The 23256-nt window shown below is 36.0% G+C and overlaps 1 protein-coding gene across 9 annotated transcripts in view; it reads right to left on the reverse strand.

Moving 5' to 3' along the window:
• The window catches only part of DLGAP1 (DLG associated protein 1), a 961867-nt gene that overhangs the window by 842884 nt on the left and 95727 nt on the right, over window positions 1-23256 (reverse strand). For all 9 annotated transcript variants that reach the window (XM_074022767.1, XM_045378186.2, XM_045378189.2 and 6 more), the window contains exon 2: window positions 11149-11311. The gene's annotated coding sequence lies outside the window, so the exon portion shown is untranslated. The remainder of the gene's footprint in view (window positions 1-11148; window positions 11312-23256) is intronic.

The raw sequence follows: 23256 nt of genomic DNA on the forward strand, positions 1-23256 counted from the left end.
AAGAAATGGGATGACTCAACTTCTTAATTGGGCAACATGAAATCTGTAAATTACTATGAATATCCTTCCTGGTCCTGCAGAAGTATCTCTGTATTGCCATAGCAGACTGAAATCCTACAGCCCTAATGATGGCTGGAAGATTCCTGACTTCAATTTGCAAAAGTGTTTGTAAAAATGTCCTAGTCTGAGTTTAGGGATGGGTCATGTGTCTTCAGCACTACATGTCATGCAAATGACTTTTGCATTCTACTGAGGGACCAACTGCACAGAAATCAAAATGCAAGAGAGAGGAGAGGTTTCCAATCTTCTTAGGGCAGGGTGGGAAGAGGTTTGAAACAACAGTGGCTACTCCTACACTAATACCACTCCTCAACCTCAAACCTGCCTCCACCTGCATCTGTTTTAAGAATGATTTTAAATAGAAGCAATATATTCCTTTGAGTTTGACTTTACTTAAATTATAGAAATCATGACTATAGTAATATACCCTGATGGTTCTTCAAGTCTTTGGAGAAAATAAAAGGTACAGTGAAGGAAGCCAAGAGAAATCTTTACAAGCTTAGTAGTGTTTGCATTTGGCTTTGAACAATTGTTAACATTGAATGTGAATGTATACATCATTTCATGCAATAGCTGTATTGTGACACTAATACTATTAAAAACAAATTGTTGGTTCAAGAATCTCTCTCTTTATGAATTATAGGTCAAATGGCTGCAGAAAGACACAATAAGGCAGTGAGCAGTTAATTCATCACAATTAAAAAACAGTTGACTGAGCAATAAACAATTATCCCAATAGGAGCATATTTCTTATGGGCGAGAATGTCCAGAACAGAAATAAAGACATTTATGTGGCTGGCATCAAAGCCATCCCAAAGAATAGCAGAAACAGTGGACTAAATGATAAAAGTATAGCTAATCATAAAGCTGTTTTTATCTCCCCTCCCACCTTCCACAGCATGATCCACTACAAGAGAAAAAAGACAAGGATCATTCCTAGGTCCTCTGGAATTAACTCAGTGCCTTGCACAATATCAGTAATAAAAATTGATGAATACATAATTTAATAGTTCAAAAAGCCAAGAAGCCTCATCAGACTGCTTAAGCTTGTTTTATCAGGACTTGACTTTTTAGGTTGACCGGTCAGTTGAAAATTCAGATTACTTCAATTGCAATGGGAAGTCCTGTGGTTTCACCTGGCTCTGGAAAAGGAAGGAAACATAAGACAGTACTGTCTGGAGGAAACAAGGTCCTCTTTCAAAGCAATGTACAGGCTAACTCCAGGCCTTCACATCCAAGCTTATGCACTAAACCTGAGAATGTAAAAAAAGAAAAGTAAAATTATATATGTCCTGTTTTAAGTCCTCAGGAATCAAATATTCTAAAATGTTTGGTGCAAAGTGTGTTTTGAAGGAGCAATCAGCAATGTCACAGAATTGAAAGACTGTGTTAGAAAAAAAGTGTGCAATCTACTGGGCTTTTGAGATAGAAAATTCTATCAGCAATTTATCATATTCAGATATTTAAAGTGTGCATATGAAATACATGCCATAAATTATTTGTGACATTTTTATGATTTAGAAATACAAGACTATTGGTTGATTTCCATTGCCACTTGGGGCACAAATTGGTATATCAAAATATAAGCTTCAATTTATGACACAAGAAGCCACAAAATATACTATCAATGCCAATCTGCCTGTATCACTATTAGCACACTGTAATATGTCTATTACAATGCAGGTGCCAATGATGGCCTCCTGACCCACATACCATTCGTAGGTACTGTTGCTGCCCATTGGCACAGAAAAAGTTATATATGCACCATACAACTCCATTCTTCTAACTACTGCTTATTGGGGTATAAGTGAATAATTCGAGGTTGACCAATTATAGTTTTTCCAGAAATCTAATGTGGTCCACAGAGATGGCCTCTGTTAGCTCTAGACAGCTGATCTGGAAAATTCGTGGAAACAATGCTTTGAGGACCACTGTGTTGGCCACATAAAACTGTGGAGGAAGCCGGTCTGAAGGTAGAAAATAGAGATGAGTGAATTCACAGAAAGAATGAAAGAGAGGCAATGAGGCCCACAGATGCTGGCAACCAAGGAGAGTAATGGCTACTTCTAGGCCAGGATGAACTCCTGTGACATACCTACATAACATACTAGTGTGTCATCCCAGTAAATGCCCTTCACCAAAGCTGCTGTTCCTTCTATCAAAATGGTCCTATGACATCTAATCTTAGGTAAGGGGCTGGGTCAGTGGCTAATTCAAAGCCTAACATCCACTCTACTTTAATTAATAGATGGCTTTTTAATATTAATAGTTGATATGGACATGTATCGAACAAACGAGCTTCAGTGAATAAAACTTTTCTAGTTTGTTGTAGAGGCTTATAGAATTGAGTCTCTCTCCTATTAGAGTGTAAACTCCTTGACGATAAGATCTAATCTAGTTCATGTTAGCATCATGGTATCTAGAGGCGGGCGAATCACGAGGTCAGGAGATAGAGACCATCCTGGCTAACATGGTGAAACTCCGTCTCTACTAAAAATACAAAAAAAATTAGCTGGGCGTGGTGGTGTGCGCCTGTAGTCCCAGCTACTTGGGAGGCTGAGGCAGGAGAATGGCGGGAACCCGGGAGGCAGAGCTTGCAGTGAGCCGAGATTATGCCACTGCAGCCTGGGTGACAGAGAGAGACTCCATCTCAAAAAAAAGAAAAAAAAAAAAAAAGAGCACAAGTAGTAGTAGGTCAGTTGATACATTGATAGGACAGGCCAAGAGTTGGCCTTTTTTTTTTTTTTTTGAGATGGGGGTCTCACTTTGTCACCCAAGTTGGAGTGCAGTGGTGCAATCTTGGCTCGCTGTAACCCCTGCCTCCCAGGTTCAGGTGATCCTCCCACCTCAGCTTGCAGAGTAGCTGGGACTAGAGGTGCATGCCACCACGCCCAACTAATTTTTCGTACTTTTTGTAGAAACGGGGTTGCCATGCTGCTTAGGCTGGTCTGGAACTGATCTTAAATGATTCACCTGCCTCAGCCTTTCAAAGTGCTGGGATTACAGGTGTGAGCCACTGTGCCTGGCAAAGAGATGGCTTTTTAAAACAATTATAGTTCATATCCTTAAAAGAGATCGTTAAGAACAATTTACATATGTATGACATTTTAGAGAGAAATGTTTTAGGCTCTAGTATTCTATAAAAATCATACAAATCTCCTCAAGAGTTGTGTGTTGGGAGCCAATTGTCAATTCTGATGAATAAGAAAAATACTTGACCGGTCCAAACCAAAAAATACATAGACACATATATAAAGTCATAACTTTCTCATAAACATCACTGAGAACACTACTGGCAGTATTGGAATACTTGAATCAAACTGCTACTCTTATACTGGAGCCATTTTAGCTTTTCATTTCATACTTTCGTAGCTGAAATTTTATTTCAGTGCTGTATTTTACAATGTTCTTTTCACAGAAGTCTTTGTCAGTGGTCATTTTTTTTCCATATTGTCTCAACATTTCCCTTCACTTCTGTGTTTTGCTTTTAAAAACTTATCAGTGGCATTTGAAACACCACATATTTTAAAACAGAGTGAATCATAGTTTTTAACTCTCTGCTGTGTTTAAGATAATAATGGATGTTGAGTAGAAACTAATCTTACTACTAATTTTAGCATCCATTAAAAACTTCCAATCAGTCTCAGTTTGTAGATCTTTGAGTATTTTGTGAACTGCACATCTATTTTTCATTGTCAAGGCAATCCATTTTCAAATCATGATCACAAATAATTTCTTGGGAAAAAATTACATTTTTATTTTTAAAGGATTTAAAAGTCTGGCCAGACACAGTTTTATCAGCTGGAATGTAAGATCCCTAAAAGTAGAAGATTTTTGTCAGTTTTGTTTATTGAGATAGTTCCAAAATCCAGAAAAGCGCTGAGTACATAGTACACGTCCAAAAATATTTCTGGAGTAAATAAATCAATCATAGAAAGTATCAATAGTTGGGAAATTTTTAAAGGCCTTTTATTATCCGTTGTAACATAGGTTTGTGAAATGACCCTGGGCATGTACCTGATTATATTGATCCTGCAGGCATTCATTTCCTAAATATTTTCTGAGTGCCTATTATTTATCAGGAACTGTGGCTCAGAGAAAGTATACCAAGATGAATAGCTTACAGACAGTTCTCTCTAGGAGTTCATGATGAAAAGGTAAACAGAGGAGTGTACGTTCTTTGTATGGCAAGATGATAAATACACAGAAGGTGAATGAATAAGACATTAAATAAATTTACAGCAAGCAGCTGCTTGTTTCTTAATACATAGATTGAGAAGTATAATTGCAGATTCCATTATGCAAATAATCTATTTCCCCTATGTGATCATCTATGAATAATTTCATAGGCCACCAAGGCACTGATCAGGACATTGAAAGAGTCATTTATTCAATGTAAATGGCCTATTATTATAGTGGACCTTCAAAAATACCTTATTTGCTCATGTATTAAAAATTTCATTGAAAATAACTTATTATATAAGTGGTTTACAATTTATATGGCTTTGAGACTGTGTCAAACTGATGGAGACAAAATAGTCATTTAACACACTTCAGATCAATGATTTCTTTTAGAATATGTACGTGGAAGATTAGTTAAGAGCTAAAGAGTCCTGACTTTAGACTCACACAAAACTGGGTTTTGACTCCATTCCCATGAATTATTGACTCTTTCAGTCTACTGAGCTAAGGCAGGACTAAGTTTTCATCTAATAAAAAGTTTCTGCTGGTGTCAAAAAATACAGTTCATCAGAAAACCAAACACTGCATGTTCTCACTTATAAGTGGGAGCTGAACAATGAGAACACATGGACACAGAGAGGGGAATAACATACACTGGGGCCTGTTGGGAAGGCAGTGGGAGGGAGAGCATCAAGACAGATAGTTAATGTATGCGAGTCTTAATACCTAGGTGATGTGCTGATCTGTGCAGCAAACCACTATGGCACATGTTTACCTATGTAACAAATCTGCACATCCTGCACATGTAACCTGGAACTTAGAATAAAATAAAATAGAATTAAATTAAATGTAAAAAATACAGTTTATACAAACTGATGCCGCCTATCGATTATTTGTATTTCCTGATCACAAAATAATGAGTTCACTCTAGTTTCCAATTATATTATGAAATATTCATAACTTTAATAGACCTCATCAGAATCCCTAAAATTATAGATTCTATTATTCCTTACTTAAAATTTCTCTGGAACCAATGCCAAGGAACTCTGAATGTTCCAGACTCAGTTATCCAAGATGAATTTAATATTTAACAAAATTACAATATTGAATGTCAATACTTATCATTTACCCTGACTATACAAGTCCTGCCAATGACAAAGCACAAATTCTTGCTCAAAAAGTGAAAGAAGATATTATGCTTTGACATAGGATATAACAAATACAATGTCAAGTCTACTGAAGACACTAAAGTTTCAATTCTTTAAATTACAAGATTTTAGACTTACATATTTAAACCTTTAACTCTCTTATAACAAAGTTTTATGTTACATCGGTCCTCTTTTATCAATGGGGGATATCTTCCAAGACCCCCAGCTGATGCCTGAAACCACGTATAGCACCAAACCCTATATACACAATGTTTTTCCTATGCATATACTTTTAGTAAAGTTTAATTTATAAAATAGGTACAATAAGATATTAACAACAATAACTAATAAGTTATTAGTTGAATATTATTAATGACATAGTATAAAAGAAGGGTTATATGAACACAAGCATTGTGGTATCTTGATAGTTGGTATGATAACGGAGATGGCAACTGAGGGACCCATGGGTGGGGAGTGCAGACCCTGTGAAGATGCTAGACGCAGGGATGATTTACATCCCAGAAGGACAAAGAAGGACAGAGTGAGATTTCATCACGCTACTCAAAACAGCATGCGATTTAAAACCTAGGATTTATTTCTGGAATTTTCCATTTCATATTTTCAGACTGCGGTTTACCATGGGTAACTGAAATCATGGAAAATGAAACCATGGATAAGGGGATTGCTGTATACCCTTAGTAACAGCAACATTCACATGCATTATTTTTATAAGACTTAAAGTTCAAAAACACTTCCACAAACACTATCTCATTTAATGTCCACAACATCCCAGTAAGTTGTTGTTAAGACAAAAAAACCCCAAAAAACTGTAACTGAAGAGACCAAGAAATTGAGTTGCCTAAAATCACAGTTAGTAACTTGGTTCTCTGCCCTTAAGTCCAGCACCCTTTCTCTCTTACAAACAGATTTAGTTTTAGGGTGAATATAAGAATGTGGAAGATATTTGTGCATCCAATTTAGTCCTCTTTGCTTGACAGCCATCCCTGCTTCAACATGATGAATGTTCACTTTCAGGTTTTGACACACCTAAGCAGCTCTGTCTCAGTAAATCTGCCAAGAAATGCACTAAAAATACTTCTATTACTAAATAATAGACTTTTACAAAAAAAAATAAGGAAAATTCATGAGACCATAATCTTTTCAATTATGTTATAGAAAGAAACTTAAGTAAGAGATTACATATAAAATAATGTGGGTTTTGATATTATTTAAGAGTTAAGGAGCCCTTAAGTATCTCACAAATGTAATCTACTTAATACTAGACCTGAGTGAAATTCCATAGTCTTTCCTCTCAATTCACACTGAGAACTATGAATTACTACTATTTTATCTATCTGCTTTAAGAATAGAGGAATATTTAAAAAAAGAAAAATGTGAAGAAGGGGGTAAAGTATCTATTTTCTTATGAAGCAAAAACAGGATGCAGCAGAAATGTGCCGTACTAATAATACATCTTGCACTTTAGAAAACAAAAATCGCTTATGTACTAAGAAATTTTTGTCTCTGAAGCCTTCCTAACACCTCTTAACAAATTAATAAAACAAGACAATTGGATTATCAATGAACACCATAGTAATCAATACCAAAATGACTAGGTAATGATCTAATGAAAGGACATAATGTTTCAGTGGACCTTAAATTTTCATTAACCCCTAATATCAATACCAAATAGTTAATTTCCTTCAGAACAGTGGAGAAGTGATAGAATATTTCTTCCCAGGAGCTGCCCTGGGGTACACTAAGAGTATTCTCAGACATCTGGGGTTTCTTTTTATGTCTCCCGCTTCTATAAACCTATCCCCACCCTATACCTGCCTTTCCCAAGAAACAAGAAAAACAGTCCTTACAGACTATCAAGAAATAAGAATAATAGTCTAGAATTTTTAAAAAATAGTATTTGATATACTGGATATTGCATATTTTTTGTCAGACATCAAACATACGAGGGATTCATTTTAGCTCTTACTTGGAAGAATTTTTTGTTCTCAAATAGTCTTTGAAAGAATAGTGAAGTGAAAAGCATGACAAAATGATGAAAGGTAGCTTTGAAATTAAACTGATGTGAATTGAACTGATCTCTCTCTTTCTCTCTCTCTTTCTCTGTATTTCTTGGTGGCGTGACTTTGAGCAAATTACTGAATTCCTTGAATCTCATTTTATCCACAAGTAAAAATGAATAGCTGAACCTGCCACACAGTATCATCTTCAGAATTTCTGAGCGGATAAAGTACTTGGCATGTGGTGAGCACTAAATAAATGTTACTTCCCTTCCCAAGTCCATAGAATTTTAAAAGACACAAGATTCAATACCTGGCAATATGCAGTAGACTCAAAGTGGCAGTCTCTTCTGACACCTAGTTTGGCAGTAGAGTGTTTCTAGAAATGGTAACACTGGGATCACCTACAACAGAGCCCCTGAACTTGATTCTGCTTGCATTTTAATGGCAGGCAAGGATATTTTCAATTAGATGTTATTTGTATTTTTGAACTATAAAATATTATACTTACGAATATAAATAGAATATGTTAAATGGATAAACACTCCCAAATATCTTACATTTTAAGAAATATCTTGCACTACTAAGACTAAATGGTTTTAAAACTGCTTTCTTTTAAATAAAAGTCATTTCTAACTTTGATCAAATGGTCTAATGTTACTTCATTGCCCACTTTGAAAGACCATATGGTGCATTTACTTGTAAATGCTTCTATGAAATAATTTAATTACATCATTCTTTCCAGGAATCTGGCTTGGGCTGAGATTACATAAAGAGGTAAATTAGCTCTATTGAAAATGTATTTGTTTTGGTTTGGTTAACACTATATTTGCCACAAATCTCTAGATGTATGTTGAAAGATTTGACATACCTTTCTTATACCTGCTTGCTGATGCAATTAAGTTATTTTAAAAGACACTGGACATACACCCCCCAAAATGAAGAATATTTAATAGAGAGAAAATCTTTAAAAATTTTTTGATTTAATTGTTTACAACAATTCATAGAGAACATTATTATCAACCCTAGTAAATATCTTTGCATAAACAATATCAGATCTGAATATGAGAAACTGAGCCAAAATGTTTGGCTTCCTAAAACTCACAGATTATTTCAGCTCCAGGATTGTACTGGGATAAATACAATCTAAATCAGAGTTGAACATTAAGTTTGGATTCTGGAACTTGGTTCTAAGCATGCAGAACCATGGAGATAAGCCTGAGTACAAATCCAGACAAGTTATACAGAGTGAGTTGTCAATAGTGGTAGTATCCTGATTACTTAATATTTATTTTATAAATTTTAAGATTTATTAGGTTGGGTCAGCAGTTTAAAGTTATAAATAAGGGTAAAACGGCCAAACTCTGACATTAAGAATCATCAAAGTATAAAGTTTGGCATATGGTGAGCACTAAATAAGTGTGACTTTCCTTTCTAAATGAAAATGTTACTTCCCTTTTTAGAAGGGGAACATCACACACTGGGGCCTGTTGGGGGGCTGGGGGCTAGGGAAGGGAGACCATGAGGAGAAATATCTAATGCAGATGACGGGTTGATGGGTGCAACAAACCACCATGGCACATGTATACCTATGTAACAAACCTGCACGTTCTGCACATGTATCCCAGAACTTAATCTATAATAAATGTTTTTAAAGTTACTTCCCTTTTTAAATTAAAATTCATTTCAAATTAAAATAGAAGTTGTAAAATTTTCTCTGGAAAGGATCAAGCCTGGGAAGTTTATAGAAGAAGTTGTCCTTGGAGATAATTTAGTAAGCTCATGGCATGAGACTTGTGCTTAAGCTAAATAAACTGTATTATAAGAGTACAAAAGGATGATGATGAATTGTGGTTTCAAAAGCGAAAAGGTGTCCTGAGATTTTGAATATATTAATATTTTATTTAAAATTCTATAAAGTGTCCTTTTTCAAATTCCACAATTTAAAGACAGACAACATCAGCAATCATACCAGAGGTAGTTAAGAATGCATTTAAGAAGAATAATTATAATGATGACAGTAGCAACAATGTTAGCAGTAGCTAACATGTATTGGGTACTTTTTGTCATGCACTATGCATTATATTATTTAATCTCCATAATGATTCTGACAGATACTCTATTGTTCCCATTTCAAAGATGAGGAGATTGAGAAAAATTAGGTAATTTGCCCAATATCATGATGCTAGAAAATGACAGATTTGAGATGATAAAATTTAAAATATCAACTATTTTCAGAAATATAACATGCCAGACTTAAAGACAAAAAAATCTACTCTTGAAAATAATAGTAATGTCATCTCAACTATAATTTGCTATGTGAGATTAAGGAAAATTCAACATAGTAGAAGAGTTTACAGATGATAAATTTAAGTCCTCATAGAGAAAACAGAGAAAAGTATTAAGGTCAAGGTCACTGGTGAGACTACAAAGCTTTTAAAATATTTGTTCAATCACTTAACATAAAATACCTATTTATTGAACACATATTATGCGCCAGGTCTGGTATTAAGCACTCTATAAATTAGACATCTAATTTTTCCAACTACCCCAAGAGTCATGGCCAAAAGGTGGCAGAGTCAGGATTCAGACCAGAGAAACCAATCTGTCCCCAGAGCCCATGTTCTCAGCCATCGTGTTATGACCTGGGGCATTTATATACCTTCAGTCTTCCCAGTTTTCATTTACCAAGTCTTCTTCACTAGGACATTTTTGAGATACCCTTTTCCTACACAGGACACAAAATACTGCAGAAGTTGTTACACATTTTAGATAAATGTGCATTTCAAGAGACCTAGTCCTCCATGTTAATATTCAATATCTCTCTGATTTCTGTATCAGAGATACTGACTCATTCTTGAATCTTAGGACTTTGAGATGCAGTATAACCTGCGTGCTTGAGAGGGAAAAACTTTGGATGACCTTTATTTCTCAACATCTGTCCACCCAAGATAAGTCTGTGGCATGGCCCAAGTGCCAATTTACATCCCTTAGCATCTGCTCTTATAGAAGTCACTGGAATGCACTTCTAAGACACATAAAGTCTTCTCAGTCTCATACCTCCCCCCATTTTTCTTCATCTCTCCCAAGGATTCCCTACACTAACTATTCCTATTCTGCCATTTGATTCAACTCTATTGTCTTTTCTCAGCTCCAACTCTGTTTTGATAATAATCCCAACTAGAGTAAAACTGGCAATGTAATATCTTGGAACAGAAGACTTTTAAGTTTGAGGAAAAGATACATGGAAGTAAACTGATATGCACTGGCAGTACATGTAAGGGAACCTTACAGTTAGGGAAGGATTTGCATGTAGATGATCACAATAGGCACACCTTTATCATAACCAGTTTCAAGGAGTTAGTGTCTCCATTTTATAGGTATTGGTTTTTCACTAGCAGAAACAACACAAATTGTAGTAATTATAGGTTTCATAAAACTGTATTTCAGTTATATTCAAAAATAAGAATACTTGTCATGAAATTCCACTTGCAGTAAATGTTAACTTCCTCTACATAAGTATGAAAAATATCTTCAAATACGTGAGCATATGCTTAGCTAATCATAAACACCTCAATCGATGTTCAATGCCTTTTTGTGCTAGCCTACTTTTTCCCTTCTGCTATATGTCTAGTTAGTTGATGTAGCTTTTCAATTTACAAGAAAGCAGAAATATTTCAGATCAGGTCATGACATCAAATATCATCTGCAAACAGTAAATACAGTTTTCAAACACTTACCCAGTGTTAGTGAGACAAGCGAAGTCTGCTTTGCAACAACTCCACTAATCTGGGATTATATCTAAGCAAAGTGGATGCACGCTGGTCCTTTCAAGAAGGTGTCCCAGGGGAAGATCTAAGTAGTAATCACTTGAAGGGACTCAAGAGCACCACTCACGATGTGCTGAAATGCAGAAGGCGACAAAGAGGGAAGGCAAGTCTGTTAATGGAGCTCCATGATTACTTTTGCAATGTTACTCATACATGTTAAACCTTATGAACAGCAGTCTTAATCTTTTAACTTACAGTTCAGAGGCAGGCTAGCACAGTCATCAAGAGTATGAACTTTGTCAATTAAAATAAGTAAATAAAAGTACATCAATTTTTTTTTTAAAGAGCATGAGATCCAAGTCAGATGGATGGACTTCATGTCAAAGTTTGGTCACCAACTCGTATTTAAGGGCAAGCTATGCACATCCTCTGCAGAAGGACGTGGAAAAAAAGAAATAGGGTATTACTAACAAAATGTTTCTAACAATGCTCAATAAAGAGCAGTTATTTTATCCCTAACTCAGAAAGACAGAGAGAAGGCCCATTTATGGAGTACACAATATTAAGCACTGAGTTGGTGTTTTCCAGAAATTATCTCACTTAATTTTTCAGATGAGATGTTATCATTTCTGTTTTACTAACGAGGAAACTGATAATCAGGGAATGAGAGATTTGCTGAAGTCAGAAAACAAGGAAACAGTGGATTTGGAACTTAAGACATGTCTGTCTGATCTTCTGGCCTTTTTCACATTTGAGGAGAATAAAGTTTAGAATCAGTTGGCTACTTTTCACAAAACCATTGTTTGTGATACAACAGCATTGCATTATTTCTGTATATCATTTAAGTGCTTTTGTCAGCAGAAATGAAAGAATTAAAATAAAATACGTTTCCAGCTAAATAACTAAATAATTGCATATAGGAGGAAATAATAAAGATTAAAGTAAAAATTAATGCTCAGGGAATCAGAAAGCAGTAACTCTATAAATAAATACCCTCAGTTTTTAAAAACTCTAACAAAATAAACAAACCATTGGTAACCTTGACCAGAAAACAAGAGAGAAGGTAAAACTACAAAAATAAGAAATAACATGAAGATTTAGCTATTGAAAAAAGATAAAATGAAATAAGTAGCTTAAGTGACTACAGATATCTATGTATACAAGTTCGAAAATTTAGATAAAAGAGACAATTTTCCAGGGAATCATGTGTACTAAAATTGACTCCATTAATGGAGAAAGTTTAAAGAGATCAATTTCCATACAAGAAATAGAGAATGTTATTAAGGATGAATATCATAAAAAAAAAAAAAAAAAACAGGCCCAGATAGTGTCATGGTAAAAATCTATAAAACATTTGAAGATCAAATAGTCTCAGGACTCTACAAATTGTGGCAAAACATTGAAAATGAAAGAGACAATGTTTCCTTTTACTGAGCCAGAATAACATTGATACCTAAACCTAAAAAACTTTGTTCAAAAGAAAATAAATCTATAGACCTATATTGTCCATGAATATCAATGCAAAAATACTAAAAGAAATTTTGGTGAGCATAGTATTATACGTCATATTAAGAAAATAATGAAGACAACTAAGTGGGATTTATTACAGAAATTCAAGGTTGGTTCCTACTAGGAAATCTATTATTATCATATGCAGTATGATTTTTCCCTATATGCCGAAAGGCCTTAATGAAATTCAACATTCACTCATTATAAGAATATTCAAGAAAATGAATGTGATTTTTAACATATTAAAAATATATATTTCTTAATGCTAAATCGGTATCTTAATTGGACAGCACTAGAAGCATTCCTATTCACATCAGGAACAAGGGGAAGATACTAGTTATCTCCATTACTATTTATTATTTCACTGAAAGTGTTAACAAATGCAATTAGACAAAACAAATCTATTAAAGGTATTAGAACTGCTACAGAAGAGGTAAAAGTATCCCCACTTATAGATGACACGATACCTGAAAAACACTTAAGAATCAATAATAATTAATATTGCTAATCCCCAAATCATAATTTAGTAAGGCAACAGGCTATAAAATTAATATTCATAAATTAAGATATTAATCCTTCATGTAAATTGCATTATAAATAAATAACCACAGTGAAGGGGATGGGAAAGAATAGAACTAAGCTAAATAACTTTTAGAAAACAGTGTTTTGACTGCTTACTCCAAGCCTAAACACAAGGAAAAGTATCCATACATATTGTACTCCAGTTAGAGGTTTGTTTTTCAGAGTGGTATGAAATTGCGACTGTGAGACTACATTGTGCGTATATGAAGATTAAGCAAATAATTAAATAAATTGATGATACTGAGAGTGAAGTTTCTCAATGATAAAAAGAGGAGTTACAAGTAATGGAAGGGATTTGGCTAGAATGAACCCTGCAGTGCTGGACTGCAATCAGCATGAACTCAGGAGTGTGTGTGTGTGTGTGTGTGTGTGTGTGTGTGTGTGTGTACAAACTGACATAAAGGAGAGACGTGTGCACATATGTGGATGTATATGTACACATATTTCCTAGCTCTGTCAGGTGACCTAGAAGCAATGGCAGAAGAGCAATGAGCACATCTAGCACTCAGATTTTGTTTTCCAAATATCTTTCGCTAAGAAAAAGAGTCAAATATCCTTCACGAAAAGGTTGATTTTGGGAATGGGTAGAGATTAGCAAGATAAGGAAATGGAGCAAGATAAGCCTGCAAGATCTTGTAATGCCAGAGTAAGTATGTGCTCAAAATTTCACGGCATCAGAGTCACCCTGAAGGAGTCCGCAGTGGCCAATTCTAGAATGAGAGCAACAAACTAAATGATAATAATAAAGAATTCTATCTCACGGAATAAAAAAAAGATCCTTGAGTCCATACCACCAATAAGTAACTGGATCAATAGGTAAGGACAAAATCCTTAGAGTGAAATTCAAATTCAAAATACAAAAGGAGTGATGGATATAGAAAATCATCATCTCACAAACACAGTGGTAAGAATCATTGATGGAAGCTAAAATTTGTGGGCAAAAGTTTATGAGAAAACAGGACATTGACATAGTCTCAAACTCTCTCCCCATAAGATCCTTATTAGCTACAAGGGAAAAAATATAAATTTATAGTGGAGAAAAATGACAGAATCCACCTCAATCAAGTGATCAAAATTAACATCACCAGAAATGAGACGTGTTGACATCATGTATCTCCTGGTATGACATACTGAGAAGGTCACAGTGTAGCCTTTGCAGTATTCATGCAAAAAATTTTAAAAACCTGAATTTAATCATGAAGAAACATCAGACAAACCAGAACTGAAGGACATTCTCCAAAATGACTGGCCAGCACTCTTCAAAATTGTCAAAGTCATAATAAACAAGGAAAGTCTAAGAAGTACCCCAAATCGAAAGAGAGTAAAGAGACATAACAAGTAAATGCGGTCTGTGATCCTGGATTGGATCTTAACACAGAAAAATGACATCTGTGGCACAAACTCACACTAGCGGAAGGTAGAATGGTGGATACAAGGATCTGAGGGATAGAAGAAAGGGGAGATGTTAGTCAAAGGGTAAAAGTAAAAGAATAAAAATGAAAAAAAAAAAAACAACTACGGTATATTTACAAAATTTACTGTTCTACATCAGGAAAGCAGATCAAACTGTTATTACGAATTATACAACACGGCTCAGCCCCACAGAGACGATACGGAGGAAGAAAATCAAAAGAGTGCATAGTGTGCCATTCCATTTATATGAAATTTAAAAAACTGATACCAAGAATTTATAGTGAAAAAATGTATTCTATTGAGTACTTCTGGGGGTATTAATTAGGACAAGTAACAGGAAAGGCCTTTGGGTGGATGATAATACACTGTATCTTTCTATTTGTGAGGCTTACACATGTGTATTAATCCATAACACTCACCAAGCTGTACATTTAAGATCCAGGTACTTTATCATAGGTAGGTTTTAATTAGTGGAAAATTATGAAAAATCATTTATTGAATATATTCTTTTGTCTCAGTTTTCATGGTTTAAATGTGCCATTTTATCAGACAGAACTTTCTAAAGGATGCAATTAAAACTAAGTATTAACTTCTGAGATTGCACTTTTCATAAAACAACAGAAGAAAAGCAGAATTGTTTTCTTCTTCAACTCCTTTGCTGAAAATGCATGGTTTAGATATCTGTTTTTCACTTTCAATGATGAGAAAAGAAAATATTCTGTTTTTTGCTATAAATGCTAATTATTCTATCTGTTCAAAGTGTTTATTTCTTCTTGAAAAATGGAAGGAAATATTAGTCATTGGATACAATAAAGTTCAGCACCCTGAGATATCTTAGGGAAATATTTTTAGCCTATGTGTACCAAAACTGATTGTTTTTAAAGAAAAAACAAATTTTAAATGCGATATTATATTTTCCTAAACTATCAAAATGTCTCTAGCTATATAAAGGTGCTAATGCAAAACAGAGCATTTCACTTTTCCTCAACACTAAAAGTAAATATAATTTTCTCTTAATTGTAAAATTTCCAGAATTTTTCATCTGCAGTAACTCCAAATTAGCCAACATCAATTGATTTGAAATCTCTTAGACACCATCCATGAGTTTCTTCCTGAAAGTACCACTTTTAAGCACATAAGTAACATACAGTCCCTTTACTTGAGCATTTTACATTCTATTGGGGAAGACAGATAATTACAATTTCACTACATCTGTAATTAACATATGAAATGTGAATACCAGTCACACAAGTATTGGTTTCTGCCAATAGAATGTGAGATATTCAATATCTCTATTAGGGTCTTTAATACATGTCTTGAACGTAGTCAGATGTCAATATAAATTTTTTTTAAGTTACAAAAGGTAATACCTTTAAGGAATAAAAAATATGATCAACATCTTCTGTTAAAAGAAGGCTAAGAAATAAATATGTATTCAAACACTTTAAAATAATAAATTAAGTTTAGCAGTGAGAATATGTTCCAGTTATCTGGAAAATTTACTTATTTATGACTCTTCTGTTCACCAATATTGCCAAGTAAAGTCATTTACAGATCTGGTAACAAAGCTGGGGTGCTGCAGTAGGAAAATTTGGATAATCATATTTCCCCTAGAACTTTAAAAGAATTTCAGGACATACAAAAATTTTTGTTCCATCACATTGTAGAGGTCTTCTTTTGACTTTTATTCTATTCTATTCATACAATGAAGCTTTCCAGGTCCTCGGAATTTAACTCTTTCTTCTGCCAGTACCAATTTTTCAAATAGTAGATTTGATTTAATTACCAAAACATTATTAGAATCTAGGTAGAGAAATGCTATTATTTTACTAGTTGATGCTCTGCAGGAGGCTTTGGAATTAATACAGGCCACTCTGCAGAAACAGTGACCACCGAAATGAGAGCCCCAGCATACACTGAAATAGCCACAGTCAAAGATTCATTTCTTTAGGAGTTTAGTGAAAATGGAGAGATTGGCTAAAGTAATCTCCAGAAAGCATAAAGATTAAATTGGCTCATAACTGAGAAAACGCTACCTTAGCATTCACCCAGTTCGGCCTTTATGATCCTTTGCCACTGATGTAAGCACCACAGAAAGGAATATCAAGGTGGAATTACATAATCCTTTCTTCAACCAATTGTTAGCGTGTTTGCTGTAGATTTAAACACTGCCACAGGCTTCTAGTGGTTGGCAGCTCACACTGTGGAAAATGTCACTGGGCTTTGCTGCCTCACTAGCTGTGCTCCACAGAGCAGAAAATTAAGCTTGACATATTTGGAAGAGGAGTTTTGTAGTTTGTAAGAATTTATAAAAATAGCTACACTTATCTATTCTGGGGTCATATTTGTAAGTTATTAGTAGCCCCGAGATAAATAATTTAATTTTTTAGTACATATGCTAAAATCTTAGATTATTCTGACTCGAAATCTAGCTAATGGTCTCTTAGGTGACTTAACTTCTGTTTCTAATTTAAAATATACATACATACATGGGACAATAAAATGTTTTTGAAACCATGGCACGTGAAAATAAACTGCAAAAAATCAATATCTAAAACCATGCATTTCTGCTTCAGTTTCCTCTGATTCCTTTCCAACACAGATACATCTGAATAGCTAGTCAGTTATCAGCTATCAAAGTATGAATTTCATCATGAATAGCTTAGATTTGTTGTACAAATGTGGTGCTACAAATTAAATCATTAATCAAAGTCATAATAGGCTCTAATTCATTTTATTCTATACATTTTGTTTGCACTATGCTAAGATTTAAAATTAATAACCTTAGTCTAGTAAGAAACTTGTTTAGGTATATTCCAAACACTTAAATGTGTTTTTTTCTTTCTGTTAAAAGCAACATGTAGTTTTTTCCATAATAATCGTCCCTTATGGATTGCCTTATCACACTTAATTTACAAATCCGGAATAAAACCATGAGGTGCAACAGAGTAAGATCATCATGGAAGAAAAATATTCACAGCACTATTTCCAGAAAAGCTCACACAAACTTTCAAAATGGCATCAAGCCACCTGTTTGAATCAGTCAGAGGCATTTGCCAACTTTATCAAAACAAGGGCACACCTTTCTATCTCCTGCCAGTTTTCTTTCTTCCCTTACTTTGACTGTTGTCTCATTCAACCTAAAATAGAAGCATCATATCTGGCTTCTACATTTCATTATAGATGCCAAGAACTCCCGCCTTCAGAGAAAAATGCTCTCAAATCTCCCTCTCCTCAGCACCTTGCCCCTCATGTCTGTAGGCGGCATTCTCATTAATACTGCTTTCTCTAACCATGGCTTGGTAAGGCAACCCTCTGCCTTCTTAATGTCCTATCGATCAAGCTAATGACATTTACTTAGCACCTGCTCAATGAAAGTCACTGTTCTGCTTGTTGTGGGGGATAGAGGTATACATAGGACATGAAGTGGCTTTCCGTAAACAAACATAAATGTCCTTTGTTTGTTATATAAAGTAGCCCCTAATGCGTGAATTTCCTTCATCTTCTAGCAAACAATCTCTCACCCACTTACCCACACGTGACAACATGTCTTTTTCATAATGTTTCTGTTTGAATTAAGAAAAGCTAATTTCCCCACCCAGGACAACCACAACACAGAATTCTGTACACACTCTTGCCTTATGCCCTTAAAACACACACTCACGACCAGTATTTCATGGCAATGTCTCAGTCTTTATGCTTATCTGACTTGATGCTTCTCTACCAATGATTTTCTGTATGTGAATCTCCATTACTTTTGTAAATGTGGGAGGAGGAACTGCTTGTAACTTGTGGAGCACTGAGCATGTTTAAGCACTGGAGCCCTTGGTGAGTATGACAATCATCCACCTGGATTACAGGTGGTCCTCACTCCCGAAAAGTCTTCTGGGCAGAACTGCATGGCAAAAGGCTATAGTCAAGTACAGTTACCAACTGCAAGAAAGCCCACATTTGGGCAACAATCCTGGCTCAGCAAACTCTTCTGCTTGAAAAGATCTATCATAAGTCCAGAATTTATAGCATTTAAAACACAAGCCCTCACACACCAAAGCTTTTGTGTCTTCAACTGTTCACTCTCTGCCTTCAGAACACTTGGCTGCTTATCTCCTGTTTTGTTTTGCTTTTTGTTTTTGTTCCTTTCTCTCTAGGTCCCAGGGGATAAATTGGCTCAGTAAAGGCTTCCCACTGAGCACGGGGCAGCAAGTCACAATTCCTTGACGATCACCCACCCCAGGCTGACATCTTTCAAATGACCTGAAGTAGCTACATCTGTTCAGTCAAGTTATTACAAGGAGCTTCGAGAGTGAGCCGCATTCTGAGCAAACAACCATAAGACCGGCTCCGTTCCGTTCCCAAGAGATTGCAACCTCCGTGTGATTGGCAGATTTAAGGTCTGGCTTTCTCCATCACAGGATAATTTCCTCCTCATTGTAAAAAGCTTTCTGCAGCCTTTTGCTTTTTGGCTCTTTTTTATAATGAGCAAATTTGGCTTAGAGAAAACGTTTTCAGACTGAGAAGGAAAAGGATTTTACGTCTTAAAACCGTGAAACTAGTGTAAGATATTTAAAATTTTATATTTAAATATATATGATATATAACATATACATACGATATATAAATATATGATTTATGTATATAATAATATATGTTTAAATATATATTTTTCCTCCACTCTGTTTTTCAAAGGTTCTCTTAATCCTGAAGTTTAGTGTTGGGCTACTCAGTTATATGAACTTTTAGGTACTTTGAAATCACTGTCCCTCTGAAAAATCAATAGATAAACATAAGAACTCAAATTTATAATGCCTAAGTTGCTGTGAGCTACTGTACATTTCACCCTAGAAGCTGAGTAGGTTTTGTGGGTAAACGTGTACAACTGAGATGGATGAGACTTCAGACTGAGGCAAAACAGTAGCATGAACTGGCTGTTGTTACCGCCGTTGACAGGTCTGGAGTCTCTGCGACTCGCACATGCTTGCTGCTGCTGGGGTTTGGAAAATGACTCCCTGAATTATGGCATTTTGACATACTCAGTACTTGGAACTGTAAGATACTGAAGGGGCCTCAAAAGCAAAGCCTCTTTCTGGTCTTCTCCTGCTCTTCTTTCTCCTACTTTCCTTTTTCCCACAAGGCAGACCATAGAAACTAGAACCCCTCTCCTCGAAAGCCAATCATAAAACCTAGAACGATACTCTAACCTTCCTCTACCTTGCTGAATGGAAGATGGTCATAGAGAAATCTGACCTATCTCCTTCCAGGAGGTCCCTGCCCGAACCCATGAGGAGGGAATGCCACACAGAAGGACCAGAAGAATCTGGACAGACCCTAGTTTATTACCCTTAGGTGAATATCTTTTTGTCTGATTCTATTTCTACACAGCTGTACATTCTTCATTGAACCTAAGCACAAAAATAGACAGTTTTCCTTAAGTCTTTGCCTCTTCATGTTCTGAAGGCTCCCACATCACGCAAAACTTTGATTAAATGAATTTGCTATGCTTTTCTCTTCTTAACCTGCCTTTTGTTGTAGGGGTGTCAGCTGTGAGCCTCATGATAGGGAGGAAAGGTATCACATGTTTTTTGCCCCTACACTGCTCCTCATCTTCATGGGTCAAGATGATCTCCATATATCTATATCTAAGGTACACAATACTCATCTTTGTATATACGTGACTCAACGGCCGCTCAATATTGTTAAATATGGACTGGATTTTGAACAATATTCAAGCTACCTAAGAAGAAACTAGAGGTACAGGCAGCCTCCTGGCTTTTTCCACAATTACTCTCATCTAAAAAAAAAAAAAAAAAATCCTCTCTACACACACATCAGAATGGCTAAAACAAAAGATAATGATAACACAAAATGCTCGCCAAGATGCAGAGAACCTGGGTCATTCACACATTGCTAGTGAAAATGTAAAATTATGTAGCCGCTCTGGGAAACAGTTTGGCAGTGTCTTTTAAAACTAAACATACTCTTGACATATAACTCAGCAATGACACTCTTGGGCATTTGTCCCAGGGAAATGAAAATTTATGTTCACACAAGAATCTGTACACAAATGTTCATGGCAGCTTTACTCATAATAGCCAAAAACTGGAAACAGTCCAGATGTCCCTGAACGGGTCCATCCATACCATGGACTACTACCTAGCCATAAAAGGAAGCTGTTGATACACACAACAGCTTGAATGAATCTCAAGGCAATTATACTGAGTGTTAAAAGTCATCCCTTCAAAGGTTACATATTGTGTGATTCCATTTATGTAATACTGGAATATCAAAATTATAGAGACGGAGAAGAGATTACTGGGCACCAGGGGTTAAGAATAAAGGATGTGTAACTTTAAAGGAATAGAACAAGGGCACCACGTAGTTATGGAAGGTTCTGGATCTTGATTATGCTGGTGGTTACACAGATCTACACACGTGATAAAATGAAATGTAATACACACTGTTTCACCCACACTCACATACACACAAGTGCATGTGTAATTGGTGAAACTGTAGTGACTTCTGTGAATGGTGCCCACATCCATTTCCTGATTGTGATATTGTACTATAGTTATACAAGTTATCATTGAAGAAAACTGGGTTAAAGTTACATGGGACCATCCAGGATCCTTTTATTTTTTTGCAATTTTTTTGTGAATCTATAATTTCAAAATAAGAAGTATAAAAATAAAAAAGAGAAATCTTCTCCTGAGTCTCCCATACTAGACTAGCTGCTGCTGCTTCCTCTTCTGCTTTTTTTTACAGAAAACTTCTCAAAATTTATCTGTTTGCTGCCTTTAATACCTCGCCTATGCTACCTTGCATCTGCTCCAATCAGCTCTGATTCTTTCATCAGCTCCCAGGAAACTGCCCTTGTCAAAATCACCAATGACATCTACGTTCCTGTCTAGAGGTCAGCTGTTCATCTCCATTGCACATCTGTCACTCCAGGCCCAATACTGCCCTGACAGCAGGAAATGCACCGTAGTCAGTTGGACTCTGTCTTCAGGAGGACTCTGTCTTCACTTCATGGACTCTCCTGGGTTTTTTTTTTTTTTTTTTCCTTATGAGTGGCTCCTTCATGGTCTCATGTGGAGGTTCTTCTCTTTTTCCCAGAGAACCATTCCCTTGGTAAACCGATCCAGACCCCTAGGCTTAAATAGTTATCTACACACTGATAACTCCCAATTTTATATCTCTAGTCCAGTCTCTTCCCTGAATCTTAGACTTGTATCTAACAGCCACTGCAAATCTCTACATAGATTACCAGTAGGCACCTTAAAATTTACATGACCAAAACTGAGCTCCAGATACCCCAACAAACCTGCCCATCCCAGTTTTTTCCTCTGTCAACAATGGATAATATTATATTTCTAGCAACACAAGTCAAAAATATTGGTCTCATGAATTTCTCCTCTCATGCATCATGTCCAATCCATCAGAAAATCCTGTGTTGGCTCTACTTTCAAAATACATTCTGAATCTGAGCATTTCCCACCACCTTTACTATTATCATCCTATTCTTGTCCACTATTATCTCTTGACTGGATTCTTGAAATAGTTTTCTATGTTGCTACTCTGCCCTCACTCCCTACATGCCTGCTCCGTGCAGTAACCCAAGTGTTCCTCTTAAATCACAAGTTAGAGCAGGACATTCCTCTGCCCAAAAAGATCCCATACATTTTGTTGTTTGTTACTTTTCCAACCTCATCCCTTCCTATCATCACCTTTGTTTGCTCTGCTCTAGTCCACTGGCCTCCTTGCTCTTTCTAGGACGTGCCACATACACGTCACAGGACCTTAGCCTTTGTTGTTCCTCCAGCATGGGTAGCCACAAGGATAACACTCTCCCTTCCCCATTCAGGTGCCCACATGACACCTTTATAGATGGATTCCGATCTTTCCACTGCCTTGCTGTTCTCCACAGGACTCATCATCTGTCTGTTTGTCACTGCAACCTCCACCTCCCAGGTTCAAGCAATTCTCCTGTCTCAGCCTCCCAAGTAGCTGGGATGATAGATAGGTGTGTGCCACCACACCTGACTAATTTTTGTATTTTTAGTAGAGATGGAGTTTCACCATTTTAATTAGGCTGGTCTCAAACTCCTGACCTCAAATGATCCACCCACCTCGGACTCCCACCATTTATTTCTTTATTATCTGTGGATTCCTACTCAAAAGTAAGCTTCATAGGACAGGATTTTTGTCTGTTTCTTTTTGTTTTCACTCTGTATTCCCAGTGTCTTAATGTTGCCTGGAACACAGAAGATAAGTCAATATGTAATTGTGGCCTGAATGCATTATTTAACCAATTACGCAAGTAATTTTCTATTTCCAAATAAGAGAAGAGTTGGTGTAGCTGGAGTAGCCTACACCCCAAGAATTCTGAAAAACCAGAGTAGCCCATCTGCTCCATTGACTGACATCTCTGGCAAGAGCAGCTGACACCGTCTCATTGCTGCAAGGTCTGCCAGTCAGTGGGCCAGTGCTTCGCAGTGCCTCTCCACTGAATAACAAACACACCCCTTTGGAGGGCAGGGCCCATGTACTACCTTAGTCTTAGGGATTCCACAGCCCTAT

Source organism: Macaca fascicularis, chromosome 18 (assembly GCF_037993035.2).
Source record: "Macaca fascicularis isolate 582-1 chromosome 18, T2T-MFA8v1.1".
Classification (NCBI taxonomy): Eukaryota; Metazoa; Chordata; class Mammalia; order Primates; family Cercopithecidae; genus Macaca; species Macaca fascicularis.